Source organism: Protopterus annectens, chromosome 4.part0, assembly GCF_019279795.1.
Source record: "Protopterus annectens isolate FY-2018-M chromosome 4.part0, PAN1.0, whole genome shotgun sequence".
Classification (NCBI taxonomy): domain Eukaryota; kingdom Metazoa; phylum Chordata; order Ceratodontiformes; family Protopteridae; genus Protopterus; species Protopterus annectens.
In genome coordinates, this window is record NC_056733.1 from 1,001,047,786 (window position 1) to 1,001,065,622 (window position 17,837).

Consider the following 17,837-nt stretch of genomic DNA (forward strand, 5'->3'; position numbering starts at 1 on the left):
TAAAAGTATGACAGTTAGAAAAAGAGTGCAGTGTAGTCACTAAGTAATAGAATGTGCAAGTAACAAGTGTAAGAGTGTTTGCAAGTATTGCTTGATTACAAAAGTGTGTTGCAGTCTGTAATCCAAACAGAAAAATTAAAATGTCTGAAATAAAGTCTGAAATAAAGATGCCCCACCTGTAATATAATAGTACACAACCTGCAGCAGGCTGAAAAGTACAGCTGCAGAAGATGAGCAAATCACATGTGTGAAATATACCCCTGTTGAAATACTGAAACATGACAGAAGTGATACTGCTGGAAAGGATTGTAATAACTACAGGTAAAACATGTCAATAAAGCCTAGAAGTAAGTACCATCCTGAATAGTAAAATGAAAACAAGTGAGAGAGTGTGAGAAAGTGTTATGAATCCACCAATAAAGTAGTAATAACCCCTGAATAAAGTATACTGCAGTCAGTATAGAATGAAATGCATGTGAGAAGCAAAACCAAACAGCAAAATCTGTTCAAAGTGTTGCTGCAGCTGGAATGTGTATCCCAAAATCTGGATATGTTGCTCTCAGTCTGCTGGCGAGTGCACCTGGCACTAGTGCCCAGTCTGGACCCTCCTCCGGTGGCCCTGTGCCACCTGCGGGTGGAAGCGCTGCAGGGGATGGGGCTCGTCCCCCCTCTGCAAATGTGGCCGGAGGAGAACCACCACTCACCCTCCGTAGCATCCGGACTGTGGTGCGTAGGGAGATCCAGGACTCTGTTCTTGGGCCCCTACCCCAGCTTGAGGCACAGGTGGCACAACTTACGGGCATGCCTGTTGCCCGGCCTACACAGCCCCCAGCACAGCCCCGTCCTGGGCAGTGAAGGAACAGTGGCAACTGTCCATGGGTGGGGATATCAGTTCTACTGTTGCCATCTGTGGGCTCATGGGCTCTGGATATCCAAACCTCCATCCCCGTCAATTGTGTAACCCCCCCACACGTGTCATACACCGCCCCTGTATGCGTCTTGTTTGTCTTGTCTGTTGACCTACCCAACCTACCTCCCCAGCTATACCAACTTCCTTCACCTGACATACCACTCTCACCTGAAAAAAAAAAAGGGCACTCTGTACCCACAAAAATTACGCCCCATACATAGCTGCCCATTCCACACACATGTCTGCTGGACATGGAAACTATCAATTACAATTGGCTGTACAACAAGTATTATTGTTGTCCTGACACCTCTCTCAGTGTTGGAAGGTTTCAAATGTCACACCAAATTAGATACATATGCACAGCTGTTGCTGATGAAGAAATGGGCAGCTATGGGCCTTACCTACATCCCTCCTGCAAATCCCAAGCTTGTTTCCCTACTGTCTTACCCTCTTTGTGACCCCTTTTTCACCACTTTCCTGTCTCCCCATTTTCATTTCTTTCAAAGAAAATAGCACGGGTGTGCGCCAGAGTAAGCACTGTTAAGCGGTTGTAAGCGGGTGTGCACGTGTGTGCACGGAGCTAAACGCCAGTGCGCATGCGTGAGCTCCGCGCAAACCAGCGCTAACCCAGTTACAACTGCTTAAAAGTGCCTTAGTCACTCTGATTGACAGGTCCTGTACTCAGTTCAAAAGCAAAATAAAATCCCACTGTCAGTCCCGAACCCAGGACCTTGGAAACAGTAGCCTGCATGACCTACCACTAAGCCATGACTCTTATACAAGAACATTGTGCTAAAATAAATATATCATGTAATAGTAGGAATGAATGTAAAGGGAATATAGGATGTGTAGTACACAAAGCATGTCATTTAGAATTACTGTCAAAACTAGTGGATTTCCATAATAGTAGTGTGTGAACAGAAACAGCCATGCTATTTGGTAGCTAGTAGGTAATAATGTCAGTTAATGTACATATATAAATGTATGTATATTTATATATATATATATATATATATATATATATATATATATATATATATATATATATATATATATAGTTGTAGGTGTCATTATGCATACACTCTTACTACAGGGAACAGGAGAGAGGAATGGAGAAATGTGAATCTACAACACAGACTGAATCATGAGAGAGATACTAACCTTTACACTCACAGAACAGTGTCCACAGCATACCAGCATGGTCCCCGCCCTTACAATCTGAAAGGGCAATGCCTGTCTCACATACCCTTTTATAGCACTGTCCTGAAATCACAGTGAGAACTGCAATCAGTACACAACTGGCTGCATGCAATTAGCAAATGCTGGCTTACAATTGGTGCAGAGGCCATCTTATGGACCTATGCAGATACCTACAAAAGCATCCTGTACTAACACTCCACACATGCAACACGTTCATTGCACTGTCTGGAAGCAGACAGAGGGAGAGAGTCAGACAAAGACAGAGAGTGAGAAAAAAAAAAAAAACACACGCTACACACTGAGTCTAAGCTGTCAGCAGTGACAGTAGCAAGCCATGCCAGCAACAGCAGGAAGCAGAAGTAGTGGTAACGCAACCAGCTGCGACAAACACAGGTAATGTAAAGTAGCAGGTTAATAGTCTGCATACTGTGAACCCTCCAAATGTGTCATAGGTCTGTATCTATGGGTATGTCCATGTGATATGTTGTGTGTACGTAGTTCCACCAAAAGGGGATGACTATACATTACATGTCAGTCAGTGTTAGGCCATGATCCTGGCAGCAGTTGTCTGTGCATTGCCCTCATCAATGGCTGTAGTGACTGTTTTGAAAGGTCAACCAGGTTCAAAAGGCAGGATCAGCCCATCACAAAGGCAAACTGGCCGGGAACAAGTGTCTGCAGGTACCCAATATCGCTGTATATGCATCCCATACTGAATAATTACATAGCTTAGCAGACCAGGTGGGTTATGCTTATGATGCGGTAGTTCCCAGGGTCAGTAGAGATGCCTCCTTAGTGGTGTGGGACCACTGTTGCTGTATGCCAGTGTTCAGGTACATATCCTGTAGTACGGCCAAGGTTAAATATCAGTCTTATATGCAGTTGTATGTCCTCTTGGAGTGCACGTAGCACACATCCAGGGATACCATCAGGTCACAGTGATGCTGTGTGTTCTGCTTTGCTGAGGGCGGCCCTCACCTGGACATGTGAGATGATAGGGAGGTTACATTCAGCTGTGATAAGTATTTCTACTTGTGGGGGAGAAGGAGGGGAACGTGCACGAACCTGTCTGCAAGAATGTTGCCAATATCTGTGTGTTCGGTGAATGTTAAGTAGGTGTGTATTAACTCAGAGCATATCTGAGGCGTTTGGTCCATATGTGTAACATAACTGAAGAAGGCCTTGTGGTTATCTATAGTGTTTGTGGCCGTTTCCCTCCCAGAGTAGGCCATGGCCGTTGTTATGAGAGACCGTAGCGTATTACCAGTGCTGACCACAGATGCCTTCCCTTAATGTGAATCTGCTCTGTCCTACAGTAGCCTCCTGCTATTGTTATACAATCTGCCTCTGGCTGGGGTCCACCGGACAGGATGCCTAACCTTTGTGCATAGGGTCTGGGTTAGAAATGTGTGTGCAAGTTCCATGCAATCTGTGGGATGTCCGTGGTAAGCATTCGCAAAGGGGTCAGCATTGTGGGTTGTGGCTTCCACTAGCCCAGTGGGCTGCATGGATACCATCTCAGTCCTAACAAGTGAATAACTGTCTAATCACATACATATCAAAGTAGTCTACTGTGCTGGTGGTGGTGGTGGGATATGTATATCCAGGCCGAGTAACTTGTGTCCACATCACACTAGTGGATGGTGTTCCACATACAGTACCTTGGTATGAACCTCCAGAGTGAGGTTGTGCATTGGACCTGTCGCAGTGTGCTGACCGATAGGTCATGCTACTATGTTGCATGGAATGTGGCAGGTATTGTTGCACAGGTGTTGGCTGAGCACTATCTGGCCATGTACTTGTGTATCCACCACGAGACACACACATGGAACATATGGGAGTAGTAGTATATCACTACACTTGAGTATCATGTATAGTATGTGTGCCATATATTGCTGACATAGTCCGCTGATATCCTGTTTGTGTTCTCTTTCAGGGAGATGGCGCATCAGCGTAATCCTGCCTACTCTGCAGCGGAGGATGAGGAGATACACCAGAGCCTGGTGCAGGATTATGACATACTGTTTTCCCACACCAGCCAGAATCAGCAGGAGAGGGCTGCACTGTGGCAAGACCTTGTCTGTAGGGTAAATGACATTGGCGTGCATAATAGGACATATGAGCAGGTACGACATCCCTGCAGTGATTTAATCAGAAATGTCCGTCAGCGTGCGTCGGATATCCACAGGCAACAGGTTGCCACAGGAGGTGGGGTGGCCACACATCCCCCCTCACCAGACTGGAGGGGATACTCCTAAGTGTTGTGGCTCCAGCCCTGGAACAGCAACAGCAATACACCTGCATCATGATGGAGGCTGGATCCACACAGCAGCACGACATGGAGCGTGCAGGTAATATGCCATGTGTACACTTGACTGTTCTGTACACTGTTAGTTTATGCATGTGTAAGGTGTGTCCGTGGTATGTAGCTGTCAACATAGTATGTAATTGTGCATGTGTGATATTGGCAATATCAGCAGCTGACGTGTGAAAGGCAACTGGTGTACTACTGCACTGTATCATATACAGTATCAATGGCACAGTTGTGCCCACTGACATTAATCTCCTCATTTCTGCAGGTCCCATCAGTGTTAAAGCAAGTCAGGCCATCCATGCTGGTGAGTGTGTTTAACAATACCTATAATAGTCCTGATAGTGCTAGTAATACTAGTGTAACTCAGTAGTGCTCTGTGTGTATACTGCAGGGTGTGCATGTGTGCAGGTGTGCCTGTGTCCACGTGTGCATGTGTGCATGTGTGCATGTGTGCATGTGTGCCTGTGTCCACATGTGCATGTGTGCATGTGTGCCTGTGCCACGTGTGCATGTGTGCATGTGTCCACGTGTGCATGGGTGCATTTGTACATGTGCACACGTGTCCACGTGTGCATGTGTGCATGTGTGCATGTGTGCCTGTGTGCATGTGTGCATGTGTCCATGTGTGCATGTGTCCATGTTTGCATGTGTGCATGTGTGCATGTGTCCATGTGTGCATGTGTGCATGTGTGCCTGTGTCCATGTGTGCATGTGTGCATGTGTCCACGTGTGCATGTGTGCATGTGTGCATAAGTGCATCACTGGTAACATTGTGTGGACACTGTAAACTGTGTTTCCTGTCTTACTCCCACAGGTTCTGGTGCTGCTCTGGTGTCCTGCAGCAGTGAACCTGAATTTGGTGCCACAGGTACTGGTAATGATGATATCTGTGTAATGGTACAGGAAGGTGTGTCAGGGTCAGCTATTGGTCAGCCAATTGACAGTACACAGCTGTCAACCCCATCATTGTGCACAGTCATCCTGCCAGTACATCCTTTGTCACCATTGTCCCTAGGTGATGGACAGGATACAGTGGGCATTGACCAGGGTAATGTGGTATCTGTGGCACATGCTTCCCCACACAGAAGCCATGGGCAGGGTCCTGCGATGGTACCACACAGACAGTTGCCCATGGGTTCTCGTGGGAGCATCCATGGGCATACTGCCTCTGGCAGACATGCCCAAAGAGGTCTGTCAACCTCAACTATGTTTTGGGCTGTCATGCAGGCACAGTCGCGTATGGAAAGGTACACCAGACAGGTTCTGAGGGAGCTGAGAGCATGTCGCACAGCCATGACTGACAGTATGCGTGACATCGCGGATGCTATCCGTAATTTCACCAATGTCATAGACAGACGTTGTGTGGACATATTACAGCAGTTCCACAACCAAATGTCCATGAGCCAGGGCAATGGTGGGAGGTTGCGGCGTCAACGTGGCCATATGCCAGCAACAGCAGCAGCTGGCAGTTGGCGCAGACGACAACAGGCCCGCGCACACCCCCATAGTGCCAGCAGCAGCCCCAGCAATGCTGGGTCTGTGCTGTCATCGGAACGCCCCAGGAGACCACGTGCACGTGGCTCTGGACAGTCCCAACAGGGACCTGTGTCCAGTCAACACACTCCCGCTTCTGATGACAGTACCCAGTCTGGCTTAGTACCGGATACGGTCCGTAGCACCCCTGCCAGGTACAGGTACCGTGTCCGTGCCCACAGACACTGATCTGTATGACCTGCCAGGTGCAGTCTGTGGCTGTCCACAAGCCCCTGTATATGGCAGCCATGAGGTAGAACTGTGTGCGTGCATACACACATGCAAAATGTTAACACCTAGGGCTACCACATACACGCACACACTGCACCAACATTGCCCCACCCTGTACTGCTGTCCCTCACCAACACACATACACACACATGTCAATTGGTGGTATCAGTGGCAGACTCAGGCATACCTAATTCACACCCTGTGCACATGATGAAACTGTGCCACCTCCTGCAATCTCCAGCATCAGTGCAGAAACAGGTAAACACGTTGCTGATGCACAGGGTGACTACATAGAAGTGTATTAGTAGTATCATGTTGGTAACAGTACAGTGTGCTGATATGACTGTGTGTATATCCCAGCATGCCTGATGCAGTAACCGTATGACTGTCCTGAATTGTTATCTGCACCCATAGTACTTACCAAAGTGTAACAGCTGCACATAATTGCATACTGGTGGTAAGGATGTCAACAGATAGCCACATACATGGGTAGCACAGGGGGGGAAGCTAATGCAAGTAGTGGTATGCAATGCTGGACATGTAAGTAATGGTGGCAAGTTGCCCACAACGAGTATGCAATGTGGATGTTTGCGCATGTTGATATGTGTGCAGTACCAATGTAATCCACATCACAATTAACTATGACATAATATCAGTTCTACCATGGGCATCTGCGCTGTGCATTCTTGGGTACATGTTGATAGTGCCTACATATTTGCACTGTTACCTACTGTTAGTGTTACCCCTTTTTTGTTGTACAATGGACTACTTCCAGCCCTGCTTACTGTAGCTTTGTTTGCATGCATGTTCGCTTGGGGTTCCCTGGAACACTGCTTCCACCTGCAATGCAGAGTTACAGTGCTTCTGTGGACTCCTAGTGACATCTGCATAGCGTACGATACGTATGTCAAGTTTACACATGACAGAATGTCACTGTCTGTCCTGTTCGCATGTACGTTGCCTGTGACACATTGCACATGTCTTACCTGGCATTTACCCACGTGTGCAGTCATATATGCCAGTGCTATGAAACAGTAGCAGTACACCCACACATACACACCTTCAGTATGCTGTTCCCCATTGGCCCTATGTGTTGGTACTCACCATGGCAATCACACTACTAGGGTAGCATGTGCAAAGGTAACCTGTGAATCACCTCTATGGTCCAGTTGTGGTTTATGTGTGTCATGTGGCAATGTCACAGCTGCCACATGTATGCAGTCAACCATCACCCTTGGCCAGGAATGTACAACACATGTGTGGGATGCCACCACATAGCCAGTCTGGGGACAGAGCACTCTGAACCCAGTAATGCCATACCCTGTCAGGTGGCATGTCATACTACAGTGACTACAATACCAGTCAGACATAGACATGCACTGACAGCAAGCTGAACACACTGGGGCATATGTGGGGACTCAGAATAGCATCCTGCCTGAGCATCACACACCTCTACAGCTGGCACACAAGCATATGTTACGTCGGAACAGACCACATGCCACACATGGCACACACATCCCGTGTGCGCCACACACTCACAGCCTGTAGGGCTACACAACACACCTGCAACAGATGTGTCAGGTACCTCTCTTGGCCGCTGCAGTGGTGTCCCGCTCAACAGGCTGTACATGGTGAAGGTCAAAGTGATATGCCTCTGGGGCACTATGGTCCACCACAAAACACATGCATACAGGTCAGTCAGAGGCATGGACACATATGACTCAGTCATTGACCATGCCACTATGGATGACCTGAGACATACCTCCCTGGACTACATGATAGGGAACATAGAAGGGATCTCTCAGCATGTGGCACGGGCCAGTATGAGCCTGATCTTGGTTGCCATCATACCCTCACCAGGTATGCTACCACTATATGTAGGAAGGGTGTTCTATGTCTACATTCTGCTCAGTCTCCAATGTCATTCATAGGGTATCCACTGGCTGTCAACGTGTGCTTACATGCTAGGGAAGCCACAATTATGTGCGAGGGGCAGCTTGCACGTGACACCCATGGCCCAATGTATATTGCGAAGCCCCTTGATACACACATACTGCCTTATGCTGCAGGACACGGATTACATAGCCACCTCTGCGGGTATCACACAGGATAGGACACTAACAGTGATGCTACACAACACCAGCAGTGTACACCGCAAGATGCATGCACTGGACACTGTCCTCAGCACGGTGGACTGCAATGTCTGTGCAGTACCAGAGTCCTGATTCACGGCTCACAGGTGCAACCCATCACTGCCAGGTTATACCTCATACCATGCCTGTCGTCCCCTACACATGTAACACTGGACAGGGGGGTGGTATCCCAAGGCACCACAGATACACACACCTCCAGGTTGTTGGCACAGCACAAAGCATCAGGGCCTATTCATGTGCAGCTAACAGTGTGCCGGACTGCCGTCTGGTTCATAGCCTGGCACACACAACCCTCCCATACACAGGAAACCCACCTATCCTCCATAACAACACTGGCAATATGCAAGTCTCAAGAACTGTCTTTATATGGCTGGACTGCATCCAGCCAAACATTGTGTGTGAGCATTATTGTAGCTACAACACACTAGTTGAAGGGTTCTCAGCATGTGGTCACTGAATTGCAGTGGAATGACATGTTACCACTCCCACAACAGGTGGGAACATGCAGCACCTGTACATCGACTACATGTAGACTATATGGCCCAGACCAGATGTGTATCCCCTGCTGTAGGTATTTTACCATATACACCCACACTGTATAGACACATACCGCGTGCGGCCCCTGCACAGTAAGACACAGTCATATTGTTATGCATTGCAAATACCATTTATCCACTCGAGGCATGTGTCAGACATGGTAATTACTGCAGGTCACAGGTATTTATGTGTATGTGTCACACACATACATCATGTGTGCATTGCCATTGCTGGTTTAGGCAATGGCATGCATTGTTATGCACAAAGACCCACACAAGGTCATACTGTGTGACACAACCAACGTGGCAGTTGTGGGTTACCAAAACATACCTATCTGTACTCTGACAATGGTAATAGACCCAGTAGCAGAGCACACTATTGGCATTACTGGCCAACTAGCCCTGTTTGGCTGTGCTGATAGTGTGGTGACATTCCCTGTGTTTACTGGGGGAATATGCAGCATCTGGTGTATTGTAGTATTTGCCAAAAGGATCTGTTCTCTCACACTTGCATTTATACACACCCTACTACCCCCCCATTGCCATTGCTGGTTTAGGCAATGGCATGCATTGTTATGCACAAAGACCCACACAAGGTCATACTGTGTGACACAACCACACGTGGCAGTTGTGGGTTACCAAAACATACCTATCTGTACTCTGACAATGGTAATAGACCCAGTAGCAGAGCGCACTATTGGAATTACTGGCCATCTAGCCCTGTTTGGCTGTGCTGATAGTGTGGTGATATTCCCTGTGTTTACTGGGGGAATATGCAGCATCTGGTGTATTGTAGTATTTGCCAAAAGGATCTGTTCTCTCACACTTGCATCTATACACACCCTACTACCCCCACCCCACACACACACACACACTTGCTGTTTGCAGGATTCACACCCCTACCTAACTAAGTCATGACACGTGAGAGAGACGCATTTGCGAAGCACACTATTCGGATTATTAGGAGGTTCCTTTTCTCTGGCTGTACTTATAGGTTGCTGACATCATCAGTGTTTTGAAAGGGTAATGTGCATCAGGTAGTGTGATCTCCTGATTGCCAAAACTAACATGTTTTTCATACAGAATTGCACACACACAAACTCCCCACATCCAAACACACACACACTTACCATTTGCAGGTTTCAAACCCCTACCTAACTATGTTATGACACTTGAGAGTGACGCTGTAACAGTCTGCACTATTCGGATTATTAGTAGGTGTTTCTTCTCCAGCTGTGTGTATAGGGTGCTGACATCATCACTGTTTGGAAAGGGTAAGTTGCATCATGTAGTGTGATCTCCTGATTGCAAAAAAGCACATGTTTTTCATACAGAATTGCACACACACAAACTCCCCACATCCAAACACACACACTTGCCATTTGCAGGTTTCAAACTCCTACCCAACTATATTATGACACTTGAGAGAAACGCATTGCAGAGTGCGTTATTCAAATTACGGGAAGGTTTCCCTTCTCCTGATGTACATATAGGGTGCTGACATCATCCGTGCTGAGATAGGGGAATGTGCATCCTGTAGAGTGCTTTTACAGTTGCCAAAAGGGACATCTCTCTCACACAGACCTGCACACCCACTAACCCCCCCTCCACACACACTGGGCAGTTGTAGGATTCAAACCCCTACCTAACTATGTTATGACACTCGTGACAGACACATTAGCGGAGCGCGCTATTCGATTTACTGGGAGGTTTTTCTTCTCCTGCTGTACTTATAGGGTGCTGAAATCATCCGTGCTGAGATAGGTGAATGTGCCTCCTGAAGTGCTTTCACAGTTGCCAAAAGGGACATCTCCTTCACACAGACTTGCACACACACTAATCCCCCTCCACACACACTGGGCAGTTGCAGGATTCAAACCCCTATCTAATTATGTTATGGCACTCGTGACAGACACATGGCCGGAGCGCACTATTCGAATTACTGGGAGGTTTCCCTTCTCCTGCTTTACTTATAGGGTGCTGACATAGAGGAATGTGCATCCTATAGAGTGCTTTCACAGTTGCCAAAAGGGACATCTCCCTCACACAGACTTGCACACACACTAACCACCCCTCCACACACACTGGGCAGTTGCAGGATTCAAACCCCTAACTAACTATGTCATGACACTCATGACAGACGCATTTGTGGAGCACGCTATTTGAATTACTGGGAGGTTTCCCTTCTCCTGCTGTACTTATAGGGTGCTGACATCATCCATGCTGAGATAGGGGAATGTGCATCCTGTAGAGTGCTTTCACAGTTGCAAAAGGGACATCTTACTCACACAGACTTGCACACACACACACACACACACTGAGCAATTGCATGGTTTGAACTCCTACCTACCTATATTATGACACTTGAGGGAAATGCATTAGCAGAGCGCGCTAACCGAATTACTGGGCATCTGGTCTGCACCTGCAGTATTTATAGGGTGCTGACATCTTTATTTCTACAGAGTTATGTACATCTAGTACTACCTGTCAGGTGGGGGATAGCATATATATGCATTTGCAGCCACCTACGTCAGGGTCAGATATGCACATCGCACTGGCAGGTTATGTTCTATACCATGCTTCATGACCACAGGACCTGTAACACACAACACAACCAGTCCAGAACACCACACCCACATCCAGGACACACACTTAGCTTCCCTGGGAACAGTGCCGGGATATGCAGGTGTTCACATACACCATTCCAGTTGTTAACATCAGGTACAGGCATATTGTGTGTGAGAACTACTCAGGCCTCTACCACTTTATCCTACAGCCACTACAATTTGTGGGTCCATGTGCTATGGCAGAACCACACACCACAGCCACATGGGGGAATACATATTGCACCTGTCCATCTGCAACATGGGTACTCACTGTTTCACACCAGAGGTAGACCACCATTGTTGATATCTGACCATACCCACCTTTCCCTGGACATCCATATCCCATCCCCACCCCCAGGCAAGGTTGTCACTGCACACAAACTGTATTTAGCACAAGCAGACTCTACACTTGTGAAGACTGGGGTGGCCGACTTCAAAGGACCCATGCTGGGGGACTATACTGGCCACTCAGCATAATCCTTGACAATTGCATTCTATGAGCATGTGTACGGTTTGCATTGATCATGCTATCCCACATATACCCATGACTGCTCCACAACAAGACACCTGTCAGGTGTACTCCAGCCATATATGAGCCGTCCAACAGACAGAGTGAGCTAATACATTGCAGAGCTGTAGCCCACAGAGGGAGGACATCTGTGAACAGTTCCAGCATGACACTTCATTCCCACATAATCATCACAACACAGTGTTGACAGTGGAATTGTCCAGACAATGCAGATAGGGCTCCCCTCAGTCTGTTATTGACGGCCACTTACTGTTAGGGATCGTCAGCAACCCTCTTCCAGCACACACCAACAACATAGCTGCGGCTTAGCACATTCAAACCCTGAGATCTCCACTGTGCTCCTGCTTGACAGAGGCACAGCTCACTAGCCTCACACGTTGCCTTATGTGACCTACTTTACAGTGGCACAGTAGTCTACTGTACTGGGGATGCAGATGCCAAGCACACTCTAGCTGAGCTGTCATTCCCTAGGGCAACAAGCCTAGTATTGACCTCTACACCCATATGTTCAATTGTCAGATGCACAATATTTGTTGTGCTGTTCTACTGTTTGCAGGTCTTTATTGCCATAGCATTCCCTGTTCCTATGACCAACTTGTGTATCTGTGGAAGATGTTTGCATATGACGGCGATAAACTATATCACTTATGTCTCTGTAGTCATTTACTGTGTGCACTGGGTAGATTGCTGTGGTGTGGTTGGTTCCTGGAATGACACGTACAAATACCAGATATGTGTGGCCAACTGCTAAACGGAGATATGGCCTAAGTGTGTGAGCATGCCCAGTTCAGCCTTTCCATGGCATGTTGTCTGACATATGCCTCATTTATCAAAGTGTGCGAGCATGCCCAGTGTAAGCTTTCCATATGTTGCACTCTGAAGTCCACCACATATTTGGGTGTGTGTGAACTTCAACAATATCTCATGTTTATGGTTGTGTGTTGGGTGTCATGTTGTGTACTAACTGGCCAACTGCTTCGTGTCTGCCACAACAGGGATTATACTGTGCCTGCAGGGATTGCATGGGATACTTTGCAGACAGTTGTCAACATACTGTCATAATGACCTAACACTGTAGTACCGTATAGTGTACTGGTTCAGTACTTTCACTGTGGTGGACAGTATCCTGGGCTTTAGTCCTATCACTGCTTGACATCTTCATAGTGTGCACAACAGACTGTGTAGGGGCCAGTTGTGCACATATGACCATGTTGCATTATGTTCAGATATGGACTACCTACACCAGGCTCGTCCAACATTGGTAGTGTATTCCACAACATAGGTGGACATTGGCAAACACTAGCGATGTTCCCTAGGCCATTTCTGATGCTAGTCACAGGGTGTGTTTGTCCTTCGACACACATTGTAACTGGAGTTTGCCATGACATATGTCATGGTTGGTATACTGTGCTTCCGTCTACCTCTGACATAGCAGTGATACCCAGGGTTAACCTACCATCTCCCCTCCACTCATCGGGATTCCTCTTCAGGGGTCTCGATAGGTGACTGTCTGGCTAACCTGTACCGGGAGTCTATTCAAGAGTGGAGGTGCCTTCTGTGTTATGGATCATTCTGTACAGCTTGTCCTATGTATGTCAGTGCTGGGGTTCAGGTCTCTCATGTGCATAGCTCACTGCCATTCAGATTGTATAAGGTGCAGCATGTTCATTGATTCCAGGTTGGACATGGCTTCATACATCAGGCACAGCTTGCCTGTAGCTGAGCAGTATGGCAGTGTGTGGGGCTGCAGTTTGTTTACTCAGGCAACACATGGCATCTGTTCATGCTCTTTGCTACTCCTGGTGGGGTACTGTTGTGGACTTTACAGTTGATGGAGGTGTCTGCTGAGGTATATCCCACAGGGGCTATTGTAGTCAATTGTGATGCTGATGAAGGATGACTGCAGAGCCACAGTGACCTCCCCTTATCTACATCTGACAACCTTCATGATTGGGTGGGTATATGGTATGTTTCTGCGAACACTACAGCCACATGTTTGTCCAGTGCAGGATATCTATCACCTTGTGTCCCCAGGTCTCCCATTACATGTTAGGTACGTAATGGGTTAACACCTGTGTGATAATTTGTGGGCACTTACTGTATATCCACGGTGGTTGTCTATCCACAGTTCTGCAATTAGCTTGCTGACATGGCTATGGCTCCAGTTGTCTGTTTGTAGGTGGCCCTTTTGTGGGTTGCTTGTGTCAGCTGGGGGTCGGATATGGTGGGCTGTTTGTACTCCTCTGCATACATGTTCAGTCACAGTCCTTCCATGTTGGCCTATACCTATGGGACATATATACAGAATGAGGGGGGGGGCAGGACCAAGCCTTGTGGGATGCCACTCATATCTGCTTTGTAGTCTGACATGGATGCAGCATGTCTGACCATGTCAGTTCTGTCCTCGTTCTGGTTTGCAACCCCTCTACTGACATAGGGGTATATATTTAAGCTGGTGAACATATCCATACTGAACTCATAGGGTATTGTCTAGAAGCATATACATGGTCCAGCTACGCTGTGTGGACCACATTGCCCTCATCAATGACCTTAATGACTGCTTCAAATGGGTCAAACATGTTTAGGGGCAGGATCTGCAGTTACGACAGCCACACTGTGTAGGGTCCAGTATCAGTAGGTCCACGATAGCTTTATGTCTGCGGTACATACTGATCCTTTCCATAGCTGTGCAGTCCAAGCTTGTCAGGATCCTGGGGTGGTAGTTTGCAGTATCCATTCAGGCAACACCTTTGTTGTGAAGGACCACTGTTGTTGTACACTGCTCTTTGGGTACATATCCTGTGGTAAGGCTGACATTGGGCAGTAGTGTGATTTGGCATTCCATTATTCTTGGAGTCCATGTTGGCCTCAGCCCAGGACACCATCACATACCTTTGCTGCTGTGTGTTTTGCTTTGCAGATTATGGCTGTTACCTCAGCATCTGCAATGTCAGGGGACCAGCAGTATGCTGGGATAGATATTTTGCATTCTGGGGGGGGGGGGGGGGTTTGCACTGCACCTGTCAGATTGTATGTTAGCAATATGTGTGTGTGTTTGGCATGTTGTTTGTAATATCTGTGTGATTCGGAGCATATCTGTGGATTCCCAACATGGTTCCTACCATCAGTTAAGTAAGCCTTGTGATTATCCTTAGTGTCCTGTACAATTTGTATCTTCATAGGTTCATGGGTTCATACTAGGCTATCCACCCTAGGGCATTAGTAAGCCAAGCCAGAGTGTGTGTGTCTTTTGTGGCCCCTTGCTATGTGACTATTATGGCCATTTATGATTTTCTTTACTGTGCCTCTGTCTGGTCGTGACACAGTGAAGACCCCCAGTATACATGTACGATCATCCATCCACTTGGCAATATTCCTGTTGAGGGGTGTCAGTGAGGGGCTCTGCCTAACATGGATTGGGATCCTGTTTCTGGGTGTGGGGAGCCTCTGGGTTATGTATCTGTCCCTCCAGCACATCCTATTTCATTATGTGTTGAGGCTGACATCTGTCACTGTCACAGCTCCAATGGCTTTGATTTCCTGTGGTGGAGCATGTCCATTACTCCTGTGTTGGACATGGCCTTGTACAACAGACATACAATGCCTCTGTGTAGGCAGTCTGTGACTGCATTCAGCTGGGGTGTCTACAGCCAGGCAGCATATGACATATATTTGCCACCCTTTATCCTCTTGTTGGGGTACCTTTGAGGTCTTCCGAACTGCTGCAGGTGTCACGTACGGTACATCCCATATGAGTCATTGTACTAGATTATGGGTGTGATAAGGGAACAGTACAGGGGCACAGTGACCTCTGTTGATGTAGATGTGAATCTTTTCATGATACGGTGTACAATATCGACAATCTTCCTAGCCACATTGGCATTGTGTGTGTCACATGACAGATTACTGTCGACTTGTGTCCCTAGGTCCCTGATTACTCCTTGCATACATAATGGTTTACCACCTATGTGGTAATTCGTGAGTACCTTGTCTGGTATTTGGTGGGACATTCATACTGTCCAGTGTCTTCAGGATGTCTGGGTGGAGTTCTTGTGTGTGAGAGTGTGGTCTGTCGCATGCTGCAGACTGTACAGCAGTTTTGACTACACTTAGGTGCACATGGGTGGTCTCCGCTGCTTTGTGCATTGTCAGTTACCTGGCCGTATGGGTGTCTGTGCTGCATATGGATACTCCCCCTCCTTTGATGTTTTGGTCCAGGTGTTGGGGCCATAATGCATGATATGTGGTATAACCTGGTAGTGCTATTGTGCTATCACTAGGCTTGCAGCAGGCTTCTGTCACTGCACAGACATCTATGTTCTCCATACTGGGAAGTGCCTCAGGGGCATGCATATTGCAGTTTACACATCTGGCATTGGTCAGCATTACCCTTATGTTTCTTACCACTTATGTTTTCTAGGGTGGTGGGTAGTCTTTTTGGCCTTGCCTACATACGGCTCTATGGAGGTGGCAAAGGCCTTTTTCGGTATCCAGACGCACAGGGGTAACAGGTGCAAGCCATCCCTGAAACAGCAGCATGGCTTGTCATGCATGACATCTCAAGCAGACAGACATTAGACCCTCTTGGACTGACAGCTGTAACTGTGCCACCTGTTAAAGATGATCATTCTGTGTTTGTACTGTGGCATCATTCTTGGCGAGGGTTGGATGCTGCACACGGCCAGTGTCATACCGGCCTGGGGTACATACTCAGAGAGCTCATCCATGTCTCTTTTCATGTAGTCCAGGGAGGTACATCTCAGGTCATTCACACCAGCATGGACATTGAGTGCATCATATTTCTGCTTGCTTTGGGGTGACCTGCGTACTTCTGTTATGTGGCATATTGTGGCAGCCTACAGGCAGCTTACTGTACCCTTTCCCTTGTTCAGTCTGGTGAGTGGGACAGCAGTGTGTCTGCCTATACAGACACCTATTGCAACTATATCAGGCATGTTGTTTCTCCTTCTGGCCTGTGACTGTTTGGCACACCAGCTTTGTGTACTATGTGTTGCATGTGCTATGTTTGGAGGTTGTGGTTGCTTGGGATCTGCTTTGGAGGCTTCTGTTGGTGTGGTGTGTTTGTAATTAGGGCCTCCGGGAATGTTTTTCTGTGTTTATGTGTTTGGTTTACAGTTGTGGTAGGTCTATGTAGGACTGGGTTTATGATGTATGTGGTTACCTTCTCCTCCTGACTAGTTTTGACAGTACTGAGTTGGGGGAGCTCAGCCTCTGGTTTGGATACATGGTTGCATCTATCACATATATTTGTATTTATTGGGGGGAGTTGTGGTTGTCTGTGTACTTGGGACAGGTGTCACATTGCCACTGGATTCACAGATTCTACTTGTTGTGGCTGGCCTTAGTGGATTGTATGTGTGGACATATGTTATTGCCATACTACTGATCAGTGATTACTTCCCTTTTTATGTTTGCTCTATCATGTGGTAGCTTCCTCATTCTCTTGCATGGTTTGGTAATGGCTGGAGTCCAGCATGCCAGATGCCTGTGTGTATGGCATTGTGTCTTGTTGTTATTTGTGATTGCATACTCCAAGCATTCCTGGCTGTGTTCATGGAATGCCTGTATAACATGTTCTGCGGTGTGTCCCATATTCTTCACTTGCACAGGGCCTTTCGTGGATTCCACATCGGTTTGGAGGGGTGCAACCTATGCTTTACACATGTTTTTCAGTGTAGTATTCTGGCCAGGGACTGGGGTCGGGATGTGTATATCCAGTGTGATTACTCTATGGTCTGGTCTTACCAGTGAGGGATACACTTCTCATCTTGCCATCCAGTACACATGTTGCTGATTATCACATC